A 21,114-nucleotide genomic window follows, 5' to 3' on the forward strand; every position below is an offset into this window, starting at 1 on the left:
GAATAAATACATTTGTTAATATAAATTAATTAAATTTGTAGATGCATATGAGCATACTTGCATGTGTCTTTAATATTTTTGAATTATGTTTTTCTTATTTACCTTCAGTGATTGCTAGAAAACTTAAAAGTAGTTTAAGACCTAGCTGACTTTTTATATGTGTTGTAACAGAAGAAATAAGGTTCTTGATACCGAGATGAAGTAAAACAGATGAGTTTATTGCATGCAAGGAACAATAAAGCCGAAGTCTTGTTTCCCGCAAGAAACAACAAAACCGAAGTATTGTTCAACGTACTGGTACAAACTTTTGGGTTATATAGTGTTTTCTTCTCTGTTTCTGACGTCACTCGGTCTGATGGTAAAGAGGGGGGTTCATGGTATTTGGCCAGTTTACGATGTTCTGGACAAATGGTCAGTTTAAGATTACACCCAGGGGGGTTCCTAGCTTGCATCTGCAATCCTTATCAGTTAACCCCCTTTCCTGCCATAAACCCCAGCTTGTGACTTAGAAGTCTAAACCCCCTACAGAAAGGATTAAATTCAAACCCCCGTCTTCACATCTTTCTTCATATGCAATAATTACAGAATGTATATTTAGGCTAACATATGAGTAATCTCCAATATTTTAAAATATTATTGAAATGAAATATAATTAACTCAATTTTGCATTTAAATTGCTTAACATATTAGCAAAAACTAATTACCCAGAAACTAAAATTTAATGAAATGCTAATGTTAATCATTCTCTTAAATATAAGAAAAAATAATGGGTTAGAAACAGCTAAAGCAAGTCTTTATATTAAATACAAACGAATAGAGAAAACATAAAGAGGTATTGTAGTACCAAAACCAAGTTACAGAAAGGCATGGAAATTGTAGTGACTATCTGTACTTCCTTGTAGGTTTCAGCTTTTCTGAGCTCTGCCAAAAAAATCTGATTGTGTCTGTTAAAAAAAAAATATTAAAAACATAATTCTACTTTAACAAATAGGTGCAGACATTACATAACACTGTGTCATATGTGGATGTACATTTCCAATACTTGACATATGCAAGAGAAATACAGTATGTAACCAAAGTAAGGCAATTTTATATTTTGCTTTCTTCCATTACATCTTTTATTAATTTATGACATTTGAAAAGCTTCATGACAAAAAGGGCACATCACAAAGCCACATTGAAAAGCCAAGCCACATAATAACCTTTTATATTATCTCACATTTTTAATTACAACACAATGCAACATTACAAAAAGTGTATTTACATAAAAGTCATGTATATTGAGGTATATACAGTATATCTTAAAAAATCTATGTAAAATGTATTTTGTTTCTGTGTCTAGCTGTATGAAACAGTACGTCTGTTTAAAAATATACTGTATGCCTTGGGTTAAGCAAAGTGATGGAAGATGAACCTGTAGGTGCAGCAACAGAGAGCTCCCATCTCTTGCATGTCTTGGATCCACTACTATGTCTTACAGATCACGCAGGGTGACAGAGGACACAACACTCAACAAATCAACAAATGAATTGATTCCATAGCCAAGCAGTTTCAACACTCAAACTCTTTAGTGCGAGCTCTCTTCACAGATTTTAGCTCTGCTTTTAACACCATGCAAATTCATACTCTTTTACAATATCTTTGTGACTTGAATGTGAATGGGAATGTTACAGATGCAGCCATTCAAAGTGAGCGGTACAGACACGTACCGCAGGTAAGATGACACGGGGTACCGCGGTGCGTGATTGGTTGACCGACAGGGGCACTCATGGTCCGTTGGTCTGTCGTAGAAAATCTTACTGTAAACGTCTTTACTGTGCCCGTTGTAGATATTGAATTTTACCACTGAAGGGAAATCTTAGTAGCTGAGCATAAAAAGAATAGGAGCATACTGTAACGCGTGTGAAGGCCATAAACGATATTAATTTTGGAACGTAAACATACAGTATATAGCTGGTCTTGGTACTTTAAAGAAAAAAATACACACCAGTATTCCATTTCTCCCTAAAAATAGGGATGCGCTGGCAGCTGTGTGATGTGACGCAGTGGTGGCCTGGTATGGTGAGGTGCGCTGGCAGCTGTGTGGTGTGACGCAGTGGTGGCCTGACACGGTGAGGTGCCCTGGCAGCTGTATGATGCAGTGGTGGCCTGGCACGGTGAGGTGCGTTGACAGCTGTGTGGTGTGGCGCAGTTGTGGCCTGGCACGGTGAAGTGCGTGGTCGGTACCCGACCACCACTGCATCACACAGCTGCCAGCGCACCTCACCGTGCCAGGCCACCACTGCGTCACAACACACAGCTGCCAGTGCACTTCTACATACCCGACCACCACTGCATCACACAGCTGCCAGCGCACCTCACCGTGCCAGGCCACCACTGCGTCACATAGCTGCAATCGCACCTCACCGTGCCAGGCCACCACTGCATCATACAGCTGCCAGGGCACCTCACCGTGTCAGGCCACCACTGCGTCACACATATTTCAGCGCCATATATTTCATGGATATTATGGAATATAATGGATGGATATCTTAGTTATCTTTCTAGTTCACAGGTTTGCATGCATAATTTAATTTTGAAAGCCACTGAGACATCAGGTACTACTGTTGTATTTATGAAAAAGAAACAAAACAAAAAACATACTAACAACTGTGCCATCCTACTCCTTAGTTAATACATTTTATTATTCATAAACAGTTAACATTGTTAGCAAAATATTTTGAATTATATTTAACCCTATTTTTCTTTAGTTTTGTATTTAACTTATTATATGATAGTCAGACTTAATGTATATTTGAACAATGAAAATATATTTTTACAAGATTTTACATTAAGCACTTAAAATTAATATGGTTAATAATAGTAAACTGTAACATGCTGTAACAAGATCGGTTAAACTGCGAAGAAAATGCTTTCAGAGAAAATGTTTCAGGTGTGAAGAACATAGATCTCCAATGCAATTTCAACCAAACCTGTTCCCACACACCCTGCCCCCACTACCATTAGAATATACACAAACATTTTAGCGTTTCATTCTGAGCAGAAGACCCTCACACCTGAAGAGTGCTGGCTGTGACGAATTAAACCGGTTTTACAGGTTTCAATCACAGACCATGTGACATGGGAGTCAGGAAACTACAGTAACACCGTATTTGATAACGCTATAAAAAGGCTATAAAATAATGTGACTTGGCACAGAACAAGTTTACAGCACAGTACAAAAATAAATGCTGACCATGACTTAAGAAGCATAAATTGCCTTACACTCAATTTAAACACAAGCTGTCTTTAGCCCTCTAAGCTGGTTCATACAGAAATGTAGAGATCCAGGCTCAGAACACACAGCTTCATTAGCGAATACATATGCAGGACAACTAGAGAAGACGTTTTACAGAGGATGGATTTTTAGAAACATCCCATCAGACATCCCATCATATTCACAACGTGAAATCTAGAAAATAATATTACGTAACCAAAATCCGCAATATGGAAACAGAACCTGTGTAATTGTTGATAGATGATGTACTCGTAACATTTTTTCAAGACGAACTACAACATTTAAAAAATGACTTGTATGTACTTGATATCTCTAATCAATCCACGGGTCCCAGCACAAAACGAAACTAAAACGCATACCGTTTCGCGCTTCTTATTAGTTGCTCAAAAGTAATTTGACCGTATGAAATGCATAATATAAACCCAGAAACATATACGTGAGCAGTACTTAAGCACTGTAGTATTAAGACAGTATTGAGACATACCTCTCAAATACTGTAAATCAAGTTAAAAATATCTCAAGACCGATTCTGGTCATAATGAAACCATGTTTCGTGTATGTTTTCTTTAAAGTACCGAGACCAGCCATATACTGTATGTTTATGTTCCAAAATTAATATCGTTTATGGCCTTCACACGCATTACAGTATGCTCCTATTCTTTTTATGCTCAGCTTCTAAGATTTCCCTTCAGTGGTAAAATTAGATATGAATACTCAATACTTAAACGGGCACAGTTAAGACATTAAATATACATATACATACTGTATACAGTACAGTTTGCATACGGTAATATGTTTATGTTACGCGATTAAAAAATAAATAAATAAAAATGAAAAGTTCAGCACCAGCTGGATTCGAACACACAACCTGCCAGTTGGTAGTCACGCACCTAGACCAGTAGGCTACAAGACAGCTCGCATGAACAGGCAGGCGAAACAGCCCTACACAGCCCTGCCGCAGTACACTGATATAATCACACCGTTATTAAATTCTTGAGATACGCGATTCCATATTATATTCCCTTTTAATCAAATTCTAAAAGTATGCTTGTTGACTCCGGTATCACGTTAGTTAAAGACTTCGAAGCTTACAATGTTTAGGGAGAAAGGGAATAACGGTGTGTATTTTTCCAAGTATACAGCTTGTCCAAAGTCATCCATTATTAATACTATTAGTAATATCTTCAGTAAAGGCTTTGATGCATAAATATTTCTGATAAAGGTAGGTTGTGTACTTTTGTCCAACTGAGCAATCTTGCTTTCATAAAATATACCAACATTTTAATGACTGATGATTAACATGCTGTAATACACAGTTCAAAATTAAAGGCTCAAATGCTGTAAATGAGAGGTTAAGCTCCCCCTGGCGGTTTTACAGGGCGACGCCGGATAGTTTCCGGCAGAGCGTCAAATGATACGTAACACCACGTGATACCGCGTGACACCGCGACACGCCCACCGGGGTATGCCGCGAAATACCTCACCCATTTTGAATGGCTGCATCTGTATATGCTGGCTCAAAGATTTCCTTACATATAGACCACAGAGAGTCCACATGAACAGTGTATTCTCAGATGCACTGGGTTTAAATACAGGTGCTCCCCAGGGTTGTGTATTGTCACCTCTTCTGTCCTCAATATGCAGGTATACTAATATACTAACATAAACGATATTAATTTTGGAACTTAAACATACAGTATATGGCTGGTCTCGGTACTTTAAAGAAAACATACACACCAGTATTCCATTTCTCCCTAAACATTTTAAGCATCGAAGTCTTTAACTAATGTGATACCGGAGTCAACAAGCATACTTGAATTTGATTAAAAAGGAATATAATATGGAATCGCATATCTAAAGAAATTAATAACGATATAATTATATTCATGTTGCAAAAAAACTGCAACGGACATAAAAACTCCCTTGCTTTTAACAGAGCATTCCATAATTTCTAACTACGAAAATTATTTAAACTGCGAAACTTATCATTCAACCAGAGCTTGAAATATCACAAGGATCCTCTAGAGCACAACAAAGACTGTATTAAAAGAATCGCGTATCTAAAGAAATTAATAAGATATATTCGTGTACTGCGACAGGGCTGTGTAGGGCTGTTTCACCTCTCTCTTCATGTGACTCTATTCAAAAGCCATTTAGCAAAGAGGGGATGAGAAGAGTGACAAACTAGTATACAGTACTTTAAAACATTAATAAAATAATAATAATAAAAACAATAATAAAAAACATTGCCACACCCGGACCGTTAAACCAACGCATTAGCACGTCAAAGCCCATTGAGGAGCCGGGCGCAATAACTGTTTTGTCCCTTGATTTACTGATCTGCATTACAGAAATCGAGTTCCTGCTCTTTGCAGACCTGGTCCTGCTGTTGCCCACAAAACAGAGGCTGCGGCAGAACCTGGCACTGCTGGAGCAGCACTGTCAGACCTGAGCGCTGACAGTCAATCTGGACAAGACCAGAGTTATGGTTTTCCAGAAAAAAAGCCAGACCTCCAGTAGTCTTCCTGAAATCATCGGATTATGAACGAATAAAAGCATCTTATTAAAAACACTTTTGCGTTTGTTTGGGAGCTATATTATGTATTTTTCATATGTAAGATATAATGATGTTTTCCCGCTTACACATCGCACGACTTTAAAAGCTAGAAAAACAGGTTTCGATTCACATTATCTGGTGAGCCTTGTTTTGTCAGAGGACAGCACAAAAAAAAAGACATTGTGTGGTACAGAACGGAGCTCAGTCAATTCAAACAAGTTCAGTTTAAAAAAAACTGCAACGGACATAAAAACTCCCTTGCTTTTAACAGAGCGTTTCATAATTGCCAACTACGAAATGTATTTAAACTGCGACACTTATCATTCAACCAAAGCTCGAAATATCACAAGGATCCTCTAGAGCACAGCAAAGACTGTATTAAAAGTATACTAGTGACAAACTAGTATACTTTAGATACTTTTTTCTGAACCGGGGAAAATCTGATCATGTTTCTCTATAACAATAATAAAAACATTATTTTACATATCACCTTTATGTGATATCACCTTAAGGACAGCACATACAAGGGTTAATTGCACAATGGACCGTGCAAAGAAATTTAATATAGTCTTCTTTAGGTGTGAGAGCAAGAGTGGATCGCAGAAGGCATAATCAGCAAATTAGGAAAACAAAGAACAGGACAGGTGAGACGTTTATCCAGAGAGTGAGTGATCAGAAAAAGGAACAGCTGTTACGCCCAGGTTTTCGCTCTCTCTCTGCTGAATGAATAAAAGCATTTTATTAAAAACGCGTTTGCGTATGTCTGGGTATTTACTTTGTAATCTTACTTTGTAATAGTTAAGTTATTACTTGGTTTTCAAAGTGCAATGAAATACAATATTGTTGTTGTTGGTGTTATTGTTGTTTTTATCCTGTAAAGCGTTTTGAGAAGCCACCTTTAAAGGCGATATATAAAAGCGCTGAATCTTATGGAATGTGTTCCGCCGGGGATCTAACCCCAGCGTCTAACCCCTCTGATTGGAGAAAAAAGACATGCTGGTTTGCTATACTGTACATACTGTACCAGGAAGATGATTTCTTTCTATTCGAAACGTGTATTTTAAAAGTTTAAGAAGTAAAAACCTTACAGCGTACACAGATTTCTAAACTGATCAGGATCGTTATCTTTGTCTTATCCATAATAATGTTCACCGCTCTGTCCAGCAAATTAATAATAAACTTTATTTTATATAACGTTTTAAATGAATAAGTAATTAGATTGCTCATAAACCTAATCGCTTTTTCTACATAAACACAGCGTGATTGCTCTCTGAAAATGCTTTTTCTTTATATTTAGGCTCAGATTTCAACTATAGATCGTATTATTATAAACTTTCTTGGAAAAATGTATTTTATGTAAACCATGTTTGCTATTAATTCATTTAGGGCTAGAATATGTTCATTGTCTTCCAATCGAGTCGAGTTGACATTAGAAGCTTGCCACGGCTGGACTGTTACACCAACGCATTAGCATGTTAAAGCGATTTCATTGAGGAGCCTAGCTTTCTTAACTAGTAAGTACTGTACTTCCTGGGTTTTTGAGGGGGGGAGGTGTCTTTCGCTGGAAATCTCTCCCCCTTCTACTTTGAAAATACATGTGAAACCGGTTTAATTCGTCACAGCCAGCACTCCTGCAGAGAGGGGGGTTGTACTCGTTAATGTCTTAGCTGGAACACATCATTATATCTCATTTTGTATTTCTATAAAAAAAATCGTTTGCCCAGCTTAACACTATTGTTGGTATTGTTTTTATCCTGTAAAGCGCTTTGAGGAGCACAGCTTTCTCAACACTTAGATTACTTTTTGATACCATCCTTACACAAAACAGAAACGTCTTGTATTTTCCGATGACATACAAGTGGAAAGATTACAGATTTTAATCGTCTTTTTTCTGAACCAGGGAAAATCTGATCATGTTTCACTATAACAATAATAAAAAAACTTTATTTTACATATCACCTTTAAAAGTGGCATCTCAAAGCAATACAGTAGATGTAAACCACAGATTACAAAGTAAATACCAAGACAAACGCAAACGCGTTTTTAATAAAATGCTTTAATTCATTCAGCAGATAGAGAGCTAAAACCTGGGCGTAACAGGTGTTCCTTTTTCTGATCACTCACTCTCTGGATAAACGTCCCACCTGTCCTGTTCTTTGTTTTCCTAATTTGCTGATTATGCCTTCTGCGATCCACTCTTGCTCTCACACCTAAAGAAGACTATATTAAATTTCTTTGCACGGTCCATTGTGCAATTAACCCTTGTATGTGCTGTCCTTAAGGTGATATCACATAAAGGTGATATGTAAAATAATGTTTTTATTATTGTTATAGAGAAACATGATCAGATTTTCCCCGGTTCAGAAAAAAGTATCTAAAGTATACTAGTTTGTCACTAGTATACTTTTAATACAGTCTTTGCTGTGCTCTAGAGGATCCTTGTGATATTTCGAGCTTTGGTTGAATGATAAGTGTCGCAGTTTAAATACATTTCGTAGTTTTTTTTAAACTGAACTTGTTTGAATTGACTGAGCTCCGTTCTGTACCACACAATGTCTGTTTTTTTGTGCTGTCCTTTGACAAAACAAGGCTCACCAGATAATGTGAATCGAAACCTGTTTTTCTAGCTTTTAAAGTCGTGCGATGTGTAAGCGGGAACACATCATTATATCTTACATATGAAAAATACATAATATAGCTCCCAAACAAACGCAAATGTGTTTTTAATAAGATACTTTTATTCGTTCATAATCCGACGATTTCAGGAAGACTACTGGAGGCCTGGGTTTTTTTCTGGAAAACCATAACTCTGGTCCTGTCCAGATTGACTGTCAGCGCTCAGGTCTGACAGTGCTGCTCCAGAAGTGCCAGGTTCTGCCGCAGCCCCTGTTTTGTGGGCAACAGCAGGACCAGGTCGTCTGCAAAGAGCAGGAACTCGATTTCTGTAATTAATGCAGATCAGTAAATCAAGGGACAAAACAGTTATTGCGCCCGGCTCCTCAATTGGCTTTGACGTGCTAATGAGTTGGTTTAACGGTCCGGGTGTGGCAATGTTTTTTATTATTGTTTTTATTATTATTATTTTATTAATGTTTTAAAGTACTGTATACTAGTTTGTCACTCTTCTCATCCCCTCTTCGCTAAATGGCTTTTGAATAGAGTCACATGAAGAGAGAGGTGAAACAACCCTACACAGCCCTGTCGCAGTACACGAATATAATTATATCTTATTAATTTCTTTAGATACGCGATTCTTTTTATACAGTCTTTGCTGTGCTCTAGAGGATCCTTGTGATATTTTCGACCTCTGGTTGAATGATAAGTGTCGCAGTTTAAATAATTTTCGTAGTTAGAAATTATGGAACGCTCTGTTAAAAGCAAGGGAGTTTTTATGTCCGTTGCAGTTTTTTTGCAACATGAATATAATTATATCATTATTAATTTCTTTAGATACGCGATTCCATATTATATTCCCTTTTAATCAAATTCTAAAAGTATGCTTGTTGACTCTGGTATCACATTAGTTAAAGACTTCCATGCTTAAAATGTTTAGGGGGAAATGGAAAACTGGTGTGTATGTTTTCTTTAATGTACCGAGACCAGCCATATACTGTATGTTTATGTTCCAAAATTAATATCGTTTATGGCCTTCACACGTGTTACAGTATGCTCCTATTCTTTTTATGCTCAGCTACTAAGATTTCCCTTCAGTGGTAAAATTCCATATAAATATTCAATACTTAAACGGGCACAGTTAAGACATTAAATATACATATACATACTGTATACAGTACAGTTTGCATACGGTAATATGTTTATGTTCCTAAATCAATCTCTTTTATGAGCATGTGAAAGGCATGGTGAATGGATTCTCAAAAATTACTGTACTTTGCATGATTGGAAACAAATGCGTGATTGCGAAATGCTGTGGTGTTACTTTTACAAAGACGGTCAATGAAAAAAAGAATGTGGACCAGGGCAATACTTTGAGTTTACACTTACAGCTTGTCCAAGGTCATTCATTATTAATACTATTAGTAATATCTTCGTTAAAGACTTTGATGGCCACAGCTCAAACATGAGAGGTTGAGCTTTATTAGCTCCACCTTGCGGAAATTCCAGATACTATTATTTTGCTGGCGGTATTATAGGAGAATTTACGGTAACTAGCGGTATTTACCGGTAACTTGCAGTAGACTGCGTACAGCGCACCAGAAAATAATGCGGTATCGCCCGCGCATTTTGAATGGCTGCATCTGTATATACTACTAAAACATTTAAACTCTCGAAAGCACAGAGTACTATGTAGAGAACTATAGCCTACTAAAATCTGAAGTTTTTATTTCGCCCAGATACTCTTCCCAGGCAAGAACCCTATATAAAGTATCTCTGGAGAAAGCAAGCAATGCCGCAGCAAATAATACTCCTTACATAAGTTATATTGAATATTTTTTATGCAACACAGAGTATAAATACAAATTTAATAACATAGTAGTGCTCTTCTGTGTCCTTTTTCATTAGCTGGTCTTTGTTAGAAACCGTCAAACATCTTCAGTAAATCATTATTTTAATTTCTAAAAAAAAAAACTACAAGTATGCTTACCTGGATCTAATATAAAAGTAAAGACTATAGACCATAGTTTACCTGTATTATAAACCATGTCAAGCACATTCAAACAGATAAATGTATTCAAAATTGCTTTGTCAAGCAATTCCTATGGATGCAGAATAAAAATGAAGCAACTTACTTTTTTTCCAATATTTTAATTCTAGAGATCACAAAACCCAAAAAACTTTACACACACATACAGTACAAATATTGAAGATGATTTTTAATGCCTCAAATGTCTGAAAGTCGATATCAAAATGATGTCCGAGCATCTACAGTATCTTTGTCTACCAATAAACATTTAATTCTGTAGTTGTAATTGTTTCATTAATGCAAAGTCCCTGAACCAAGTGATATCTTCTGATCCAGCTGTGATGAGGGTGAGTAATCCATCACTGAGACTGTGGATTGAGCACTTCTCCATGCTCCATATGCTGCATAGTTTGATCCATCACACAGTCAAAATAAGGGCTTGTACTGACTCCCCATCTTTAAAGGCTGGCAAGACTTGGACCGTGATCAGTCCATGAGGTATCGGGGGAGCAATGGATCAGTATTATGTCACAGCCCTTGTCAATGCCCAGTCATGCCAGGGGAAGCTAATGATCTGACTAGCAGACTAAATTCAGACTAAACAGAAGCTTCAGTAGAAGAGCTTCAAAGGATCCTAGTCCAATTTCCAAATCTAAGAAGATTCTGTAGTATATGTTAAACAGTACATGCAAGTTTGTGTTAGTATTATATACCTTATTTGTAATACAGTATATACTGTAACTACAGTAAATCCCCGGTTTAATTGACTTAAAGGGGGGAGGCGTGACCGTTTTTGACAAATGTTGATTATGTTTTTTCAGCCAAAAAGCACACTATTATATGAGACTACATATATATATATACAGTACAGTATGTAAATACATGATTGCACTGTATATTAATATGAATAGTATTATATAATACCAAAGTCTATTGTTCATATAAATACACTGGATTGTATACACTATTATATATCTGTACAGTAAACCCTCACTTCACCTTAATAGGGAGAAGATTAATAGGGAGAAAGTTGTATCCATTATTGATGGCAGTCCATTAAATTACCAATAAGTTATTTCAAGCTTAAACATATACATGAGAAAAAAAATGTCAGAAGTAAATCAAACTTTTTTGGAATGGAAACAGACTACTGGAAGTTCATTCTTTATACCCTTGAGGTCTCTTGGGGACCCTTGATCCCTGTGACTTGTTGACAACTATGGGTGTCAATCAGTGTAAACAGCGAGAATTTGCACACAGTGACACCAAAATCTTTTCCTTGCTGATTTTACATTCTGACGGAGATGTCTAGTGCTCTTAAATTGGGATACTTTCCATGAGAGAATACCAGAAGTGACCAGTCTCATTGATATTGTACATTTGGGATAATGTGATGCCTTCATCTTGGATTAAGTTATTTAATTTCTTACAGAATGGCTTGATTCAGTGGATGCTTCACCATAAGTTCTTTGATTCACTATACCATGACATTTTTACAAAATTTGGCAAAGCCATCCATCCAATATATGAAATTTATTTCAAATGTATTGTCAGTATATTGGCTGCAGATCACAGTTCAACAGCACATAGTTTCTCTACCTAAGAAAGTAAGCTCATCGATGAAGAAATTATTCTTGTAAATGGATCAGGATGTTCAAACCAAACACCTAGCCTTGAACTCACTGAAGCTTAGCAACCTAACAATAATGAAAAAATACTAACAGGGAGCACATGATAAACAGTGAGTCAGTGAACAGGATGTACTTGACTGGGTTCTTGAAAAATGCTAATTCTCAGTGGAAAACAAGTGTTAAAATGAATAGTCTTTTTAAAAAATTAATAGTTTATGTGAAGCAAACATTGTACGTAAGCAGCTGTTGCTTCTTATATTTTCTGAATTGTTTGTGTGATGGTGCACTATCACTGGCAGTCTCCTGCTTTGCAAGGTGAACAAAGCAGGCTTCTCTCAAGTCCTTCTCTCAGGTCTCCGATTCCTGGTTTGGATTCTAACAAATATTTAATAAATTATGTATACATTTGCATACTTTATGGTAGAATAATTATTAATATGAACATATTGGATGATGTAGTTTGCTTAGACCTATGCCATAGTGCTAACAGAATAATTAATTGTATTGCCCCACCTACAGGGAAATGTTCCCCAATGAAGGAATTGTGTTCATTATACAGATGCAGCCATTCAAAATGGGTGAGGTATTTCGCGGCATACCCCGGTGGGCGTGTCACAGTATCACGCAGTATCACGCGGTATCACGTGTGTCACGTGTGTCACGTGACTAACTATCCGGCGTCGCCTTGTAAAACCGCCAGGGGGAGCTTAACCTCTCATGTACAGCATTTGAGCCTTTAATTTGGAACTGTGTATTACAGCATGTTAATCATCAGTCATTAAAATGTTGGTATATATTATGAAAGCAAGATTGCTCAGTTGGACAGAAGTACACAACCTACCTTTATCAGAAATATTTATGCATCAAAGCCTTTACTGAAGATATTACTAATAGTATTAATAATGGATGACTTTGGACAAGCTGTATACTCAAAGTATAATTTCTTTAGCACATTTGTACAAGCACTTGGAATCTGTCCAAGCCATACTTTGTCAGGCATTTTGTTTTACTTCAACGGGGCATAAAAACTTCCTTGCTTTTAACAGGGCGTTTCATAATTTCTAGCTACGAAAATGATTTAAAATGCGACACCTATCATTCAACTAGAGCTTAAAATATCACAAGGAAAAATACACACCGGTATTCCATTTCTCCCTAAACATTGTAAGCTTCGAAGTCTTTAACTAACGTGAAACCGGAGTCAACAAGCATACTTTTAGAATTTGATTAAAAGGGAATATAATATGGAATCGCATATCTCAATAATTTAATAACGGTATGATTATATCCGTGTACTGCGGCAGAGCTATGTAGGGCTGTTTCGCCTGCCTGATCATGTGAGCTCTCTTGTAGCCTACTGGTCTAGGTGCGTGACCACCAGCTGGTAGGTTGGGTGTTCGAATCCAGCTGGTACTGGACTTTTCATTTTTATTTATTTATTTTTTAATCGCGTAACATAAACATATTACCGTATGCAAACTGTACTGTATACAGTATGTATATGTATATTTAATGTCTTAACTGTGCCCGTTTAATTGAATTAAAAAAAAATATTTAACACGAACATTAAGCTGCTTACATCTTCCGCCTGAGAACAGTCACCCGTTGCTACCCAACGCAGAATGGTGATTGGCTGACACCATCTGACACCCCTCTGATTGGAGAAAAAAGACGTGCTGGTGTGCTATACCAGGAAGAGGATTTCTTTCCATTCAAAACGTGTATTTTAAAAGTTTAAGAAGTAAAAACCTTACAGCGTACACAGATTTCTAAACTGATCAGGATCGTTATCTTTGTCTTATGCATAATAATGTTCACCGCTCTGTCCAGCAAATTAATAATAAACTTTATTTTATATAGCGTTTTAAACGAATAAGAAATTAGATTGCTCATAAACCTAATCACTTGCTTTTTCTTTTTATTTAGGCTCAGATTTCAACTATAGATCGTATTATTAATAACCATAATAACAACCAACCAACAAAAACAACCATATAAACATAATGGTGGTGCTGGACCTTCCAGTTTTATTTATTTATTTTTTAATCGCGTAACATAAACATATTACCGTATGCAAACTGTACTGTATACAATATGTATATGTATATTTAATGTCTTAACTGTGCCCGTTTAAGTATTGAATATTCATATCTAATTTTACCACTGAAGGGAAATCTTAACATAAACATACAGTATATGGCTGGTCTCGGTACTTTAAAGAAAAAAATACGCACCAGTATTCCATTTCTCCCTAAACATTGTAAGCTTCGAATGAAACCACTAAATAAAGACATAAATATAGAAATCTTAAGATTTGTTTTATTTAATGTTGGTAGCAGGATGAACTGTCAGAGTGTATATTTTGTCGCAAAGTTGCTACAAGATGTTAACAGTGAAAAAGGTATTTAGAAATGAGTTATTTCAAGATGAAAAAGAAAACATACACGAAACATGGTTTCATTACGACCAGAATCGTTCTTGAGATATTTTTAACTTGATTTACAGTATTTGAGAGGTATGTCTTAACACCGATACTACAGTGCTTAAGTACTGCTCACGTATATGTTTCTAGGTTTATATTATGCATTTCATACGGTCAAATTACTTTTGAGCAACTAATAAGAAGCGCGAAACGGTATGCGTTTTACTTTCGTTTTGTGCTGGGACCCGTGGATTGATTAGAGATATCAAGTACATACAAGTCATTTTTTAAATGTTGTAGTTCGTCTTGAAAAAATGTTACGAGTACATCATCTATCAACAATTACACAGGTTCTGTTTCCATATTGCGGATTTTGGTTAGGTACAGTATTATCAAATCCAGTGGCGCTGTGTGTTACTTTACTGAGTCCCAATCTGTGATTGAAACCTGTAAAACCGGTTTAATTCGTCACAGCCAGCACTCTTCAGGTGTGAGGGTCTTCTGCTCAGAATGAAACGCTAAAATGTTTGTGTATATTCTAATGGTAGTGGGGGCAGGGTGTGTGGGAACAGGTTTGTTCTTCACACCTGAAACATTTTCTCTGAAAGGATTTTCTTCGAAGTTTAACCGATCTTGTTACAGCATGTTACAGTTTACTATTATTAACCATATTAATTTTAAGTGCTTAATGTAAAATCTTGTAAAAATATATTTTCATTGTTCAAATATACATTAATATACATTAAGTCTGACTATCATATAATAAGTTAAATACAAAACTAAAGAAAAAATAGGGTTAAATATAATTCAAAATATTTTGCTAACAATGTTAACTGTTTATGAATAATAAAATGTATTAACTAAGGAGTAGGATGGCACAGTTGTTAGTATGTTTTTTGTTTTGTTTCTTTTTCATAAATACAACAGTAGTACCTGATGTCTCAGTGGCTTTCAAAATTAAATTATGCATGCAAACCTGTGAACTAGAAAGATAACTAAGATTTTAATACTAATTAAATGACCGCGGGCACTTCCCACCCCCCCCCCTACATTCTCAGAGTAGAACAGACTAACCTTCTAATGAAAGACGGTCCACCCCCCACGGACAGGAAAAGTGCCCACAGGCACTTAAACTTAATATGGTCAGTAACGGTAAACAGTAACATGGTAAGAAGGAGCACGTACAAACGTTTTCGAAATAACCACATGTAAGACTCTGATCCTAAAAATGTTTAGGGAGAAAGTGGAATACTGGTGTGCTTCCAGAAGAATCAGTATGGCTCAGAGATTAAATAAAACTTCACAGACATTAACGAAGAGCATAACGCGTGTACTGTATACACTGCAAGTACAACCCAACTCTCTGCAGGAGTGCTGGCTGTGACGAATTGAACCGGTTTCACGGGTATTTTCAAAGTAGGAGGCGAGATTTCCAGCGAAAGACACCCCCCCCCCCCTCAAAAACCCAGTAAATACAGTACTTACTAGTTAAAGGCTAGGCTCTCGACTACGGCGAAAGGAACCCTTCTTTCATTAGAAGACAATGAACATATTTTAGCCCTGAATGAATTAATAGCAAACATGGTTTACATAAAAGACATTTTTCCAAGAAAGTTTAGCCTTTGTCACTAATGAAACCACTAAATAAAGACATAAATAGAAAAATCTTAAGATTTTTAAAATACATGACTTTGCTAAAATTTATTTGAAAATAAAAACAATTACAACCGCCAGGGGAGAGAGAGAACAGGGGAGGGATGTTGGTTTTGCATAAGGGGCGGGGCTATGGAAAGTAGGTATGTTTGGGAATGTGTAGTTACATGTTCTGGCTGTTTGTGAATTATCGTTGTTGAGTATGGAGTGTTGAGGTATTGATTTTGTGTAATGCTTTATGTTGAAAATTGAGGTGGATTTTGTTTATGATAAACAGGATAAACTGGGATGGGAGGAAGGTTTGGTTTTGCATAAGGGGCGGGATTATGATAATTGGATGACTTTGCGAGTGTAAAATGGTTTGATTATTTGATTTTGTATTGTGGTTGTTATCTATGTTTTTGGTTGGTATTATGTTTATATGGTTGTTTTTGTTGGTTGGTTGTTATTATGGTTATTAATAATACGATCTATAGTTGAAATCTGAGCCTAAATAAAAAGAAAAAGCAAGTGATTAGGTTTATGAGCAATCTAATTACTTATTCGTTTAAAAAGCTATATAAAATAAAGTTTATTATTAATTTGCTGGACAGAGCGGTGAACATTATTATGCATGAGACAAAGATAACGATCCTGATCAGTTTAGAAATCTGTGTACGCTGTAAGGTTTTTACTTCTTAAACTTTTAAAATACACGTTTTGAATGGAAAGAATCCTCTTCCTGGTATAGCACACCAGCACGTCTTTTTTCTCCAATCAGAGGGGTGTCAGATGGTGTCAGCCAATCACCATTCTGCGTTGGGTAGCAACGGGTGACTGTTCTCAGGCGGAAGATGTAAGCAGCTTAATGTTCGTGTTAAATATGTTTTTTAAATTCAATTAAACGGGCACAGTTAAGACATTAAATATACATATACATACTGTATACAGTACAGTTTGCATACGGTAATATGTTTATGTTACGCGATTAAAAAATAAATAAATAAAAATGAAAAGTCCAGTACCAGCTGGATTCGAACACCCAACCTACCAGCTGGTGGTCACGCACCTAGACCAGTAGGCTACAAGAGAGCTCACATGATCAGGCAGGCGAAACAGCCCTACATAGCTCTGCCGCAGTACACGGATATAATCATACCGTTATTAAATTATTGAGATACGCGATTCCATATTATATTCCCTTTTAATCAAATTCTAAAAGTATGCTTGTTGACTCCGGTATCACGTTAGTTAAAGACTTCGAAGCTTACAATGTTTAGGGAGAAATGGAATACTGGTGCGTATTTTTTTCTTTAAAGTACCAAGACCAGCCATATACTGTATGTTTACGTTCCAAAATTAATATCGTTTATGGCCTTCACACGCGTTACAGTATGCTCCTATTCTTTTTATGCTCAGCTACTAAGATTTCCCTTCAGTGGTAAAATTCAATATCTACAACGGGCACAGTAAAGACGTTTACAGTACAGTAAGTCTTTCTACGACAGACCAACGGACCACGAGTGCCCCTGTCGGTCAACCAATCACGCACCGCGGTATCGCGTGTCATCTTACCTGCGGTATCTGTACTGCGGTGTCTTTACCGCGCACTTTGAATGGCTGCATCTGTAGCAAAAATGTGTTCATATTTTGAAAAATGAGTATATGTTTGCATGCTTTGTTGTAGTAAAAATTAGTAAATTAGATGTTTGTAAATAGATACCTGTACTGTATTTAATTTGTCTCATCTTCAAAAGAACATTTTACCTTACACATGTATGAAGGAAAAAAAACTACATTGCTATATTATTAATGCATTTTATTCCAGTTTTTATATAGGAGAGTTTTGTCTCCTAATGTAAGACTCAACATCTGAAAAAAATACATTTGGAGCTATTAATAACCTGTTTTATTTGTTCATGACACTATTACATACAGATGCGGCCATTGAAAATGCATGGTACAACCCCGTACCGCGCAAAATTACCCAAAGTTTGCCGCGTTGTACCGCAGTACGTGATTGGCTGGCGGGATTTGACTGTTTCCTGCCAATCTTGGGTGAAAGGTATCTGTCTTTCTTTGAAAGATTTGCCTATTCTACTTGTACATGAGAATATAGGGGGGAAGGAAAAGTTCCCACGGTAATTTGTTTTCACAGACAAAGTCGTGTTAAAAGAACTATGCTTAACAAAGTCGCTTGTAAGAGCAAGGTGACTTTCTGCTATCTAAACCAGTTTTTACAGCTACAAGTCACGCAATGTTTGAGTTAGGCAGGAACATGTCATTGTATCTTATTTTTTTATTTCATTTTTTAAAAATAAATATAAGGCAACCAGCAATCAAATGTCCTGTTTTTTCTTAACACTAATTTTTCCATACTGTAGTTTGAGTCTTTGTGCAAGCTGTAAGTTCTTTTTACTTCTTAATTAAACATTTGAAACACTTAAGTATTGTAAAAGCATCACACATTCCGTACAGAAATAAAATGTTTTCTACAGGTGTTAAGCAGATTAGCAGGTTGCTGACAAAATAGCGCACCGTCCACCACTGCCCGGTGATATAATTATAATATAAAGAAGATCTAGTACCTGGTGCAGTTCATAAAGCCAGAATTATGTACTATCCCTACATCTGCAAAACACCTGAGTATATTCTAATCATAGTGGGGGCAGGGTGTGTGGGGAAAGGTTTATGCTGCAGTTGAATTGGGGATCTGTATTCTTCACACCTGTTACATTGTTTTCTCTGAAAGCGTTTTCTTCCCTGTTTAGCTGATCTTTTGCTGCCTAAGCATGCTTACACAGCTCCCTAGGTGAATTCTCGTACTTTTTCCTTTACTGTAACTACTGCATGACTTCTTTATCCATTTCAGCTTAATGAGGGGAATTAAATCAGTCAGAATCTCAGAGTGCCAATTGTAAAAATAACCCTTCTTCCCTTAAAAAATTTTGTGCAGAAAACCTTAATCACAATACCATCACTTAATTTATCCAGATACACACATTCATGCCAGAGCCATCAACAAGCTATAATAGTGGACTATTTTTATGTATTCACTATATAAGAAATAAAATGAAAGTAATACTCTAATCGCGCATTGAGCCATTGGGTGCAGTGCTTTGTCCATTACCACTACAAGGACAATACAAGTTTTTAAAAAAGAAACGGATGTCAAAATGTTTCCAAAATGTCCACCTGTGATATTTTAGCTACTTCGTTAAATGATTCCATATTCATAACTATCAAGTGATGTTAAATCACTACAACATTTTTCTTTTTACAATAACAGCAAGTGGTGTTCTTACTATGTATTCTTAGATAAGGATAAAACATTATAACTTTTTATGACGTACGCAATATAAGCTTAATAATGTTAGAACAAGCACATTAAAACCAGAACCCACTAAGTTACCAAGTACAGACTTTGATGCATAAAATATTTATGAATGATTAAATTATTTATGATAAAGGTGGAAGGTTGTGTACTTTTGTCCAACTGAGCAATCTTGCTTTTATCAAATATACTGACTTTTTAATGTTTAATGATTAACATGCTGTAATACACAGTTTAAAATTATTAAAAGTCTAAAAAGTATACTACTTCAATTCTTAATTGGAAAAAGATTGTCCCTATGCAGTGACCAGGATTCGAAACTGGGAGTTTTCTGGCAACAGCTCAAATGCTGTACATGAGACGTTAAGCTTCATTTGCTCCCCCTGGCGGTTTTACAAGGTGCTTCCAGATTCTATTATCATAATTAAATTAAAATGCGGTATAATGCGGTATGATGCGCCACGCCTACAGCGTTTTAACGAAGCAGACTCCACACATTTTGAATGGCTGGATCTGTATTGCACAGCCAAGACAAAATATTATGCTTTATTCCTCATTTTTGCTTTGTTTTTTAGAGGTAGAATGTAATGGTTGTAATAGGAGGTATATTTGTTGAGGACTGTTGTGTTTATGTCTGATCATGAGTGCTCTTGTAGGGGAATACCAGAACCACATGATTATTGCTTGATCCACAATTACCTAACAGATACAGAAGATGCTTCACCTTGTAACGGTGCAGTAGCGGTGTACTTTCATAATGATATTCTGATATTATTCTTCTATGCAAACCATCCTTAATACTTATAAAGCTTGATATAGGATATCACAAGGTATTTAATTTTTGGGTCCATGTTGAATATTTCTGTCCAGCATATTTCCAAAATCAAGTCCCAATATAATTAACATTTCTAAGTTCCATGTCTGATTGTAAAGTACATTATCGATGTATAACAATAAACCAAATTAACAGAATAAGAGTTAAGTTTTTAGCATGCAATGACTTCCCTACCAATTTGTGTTAGCTGCTTAACAATTGATATTTAGTGTAAATCTTTAAATGTGTTCTGAACATTTAAAATTAATTCAGTGATTATTTTTAATATTAAAACATTATTTGCACTGAAAAATTCTGTTTAAGCAGGAACATCAGTTACAATAGTGTATATGTACATAATAAATGAGGAGATTTAAATAGTGTGTAAAAGCAGTCATGTAGTCATGTTTCAAGTGTCCTTGTGTATATAATATCCATAAATTAATATTAATAAATTTTACTCAGTAAATAAAATAAAAAAGATGAATCAGTCTCATAGGCAAAAGTGGTCTTGCTGTTGTTGTGGAAAATACATCATCATTAATACCATCCTTGTAATTTTCAACAGGCAACATAATCAGTTGCTGAGCTAAATCAGTTGAATGTAACTTTTTCATCATTCGATTCCATGTTTCTGAAGAATGCACTTTCATTTTGCAAAATGCCTTGTCTTATTATAAGGTTCATTACTTCTTCTGTCAAACAAAAGTGCTGTATTGCAATTAATATTTTTGGATTGTCATCTGACATTTACTTATTGCTTACAGGCCAACAATCAGAAACGATTTTTCTTTTACAAAAACTA

This window comes from Lepisosteus platostomus, chromosome 2 (genome assembly GCF_059453375.1).
Source record: "Lepisosteus platostomus isolate fLepPlt1 chromosome 2, fLepPlt1.hap1, whole genome shotgun sequence".
Classification (NCBI taxonomy): Eukaryota; Metazoa; Chordata; class Actinopteri; order Semionotiformes; family Lepisosteidae; genus Lepisosteus; species Lepisosteus platostomus.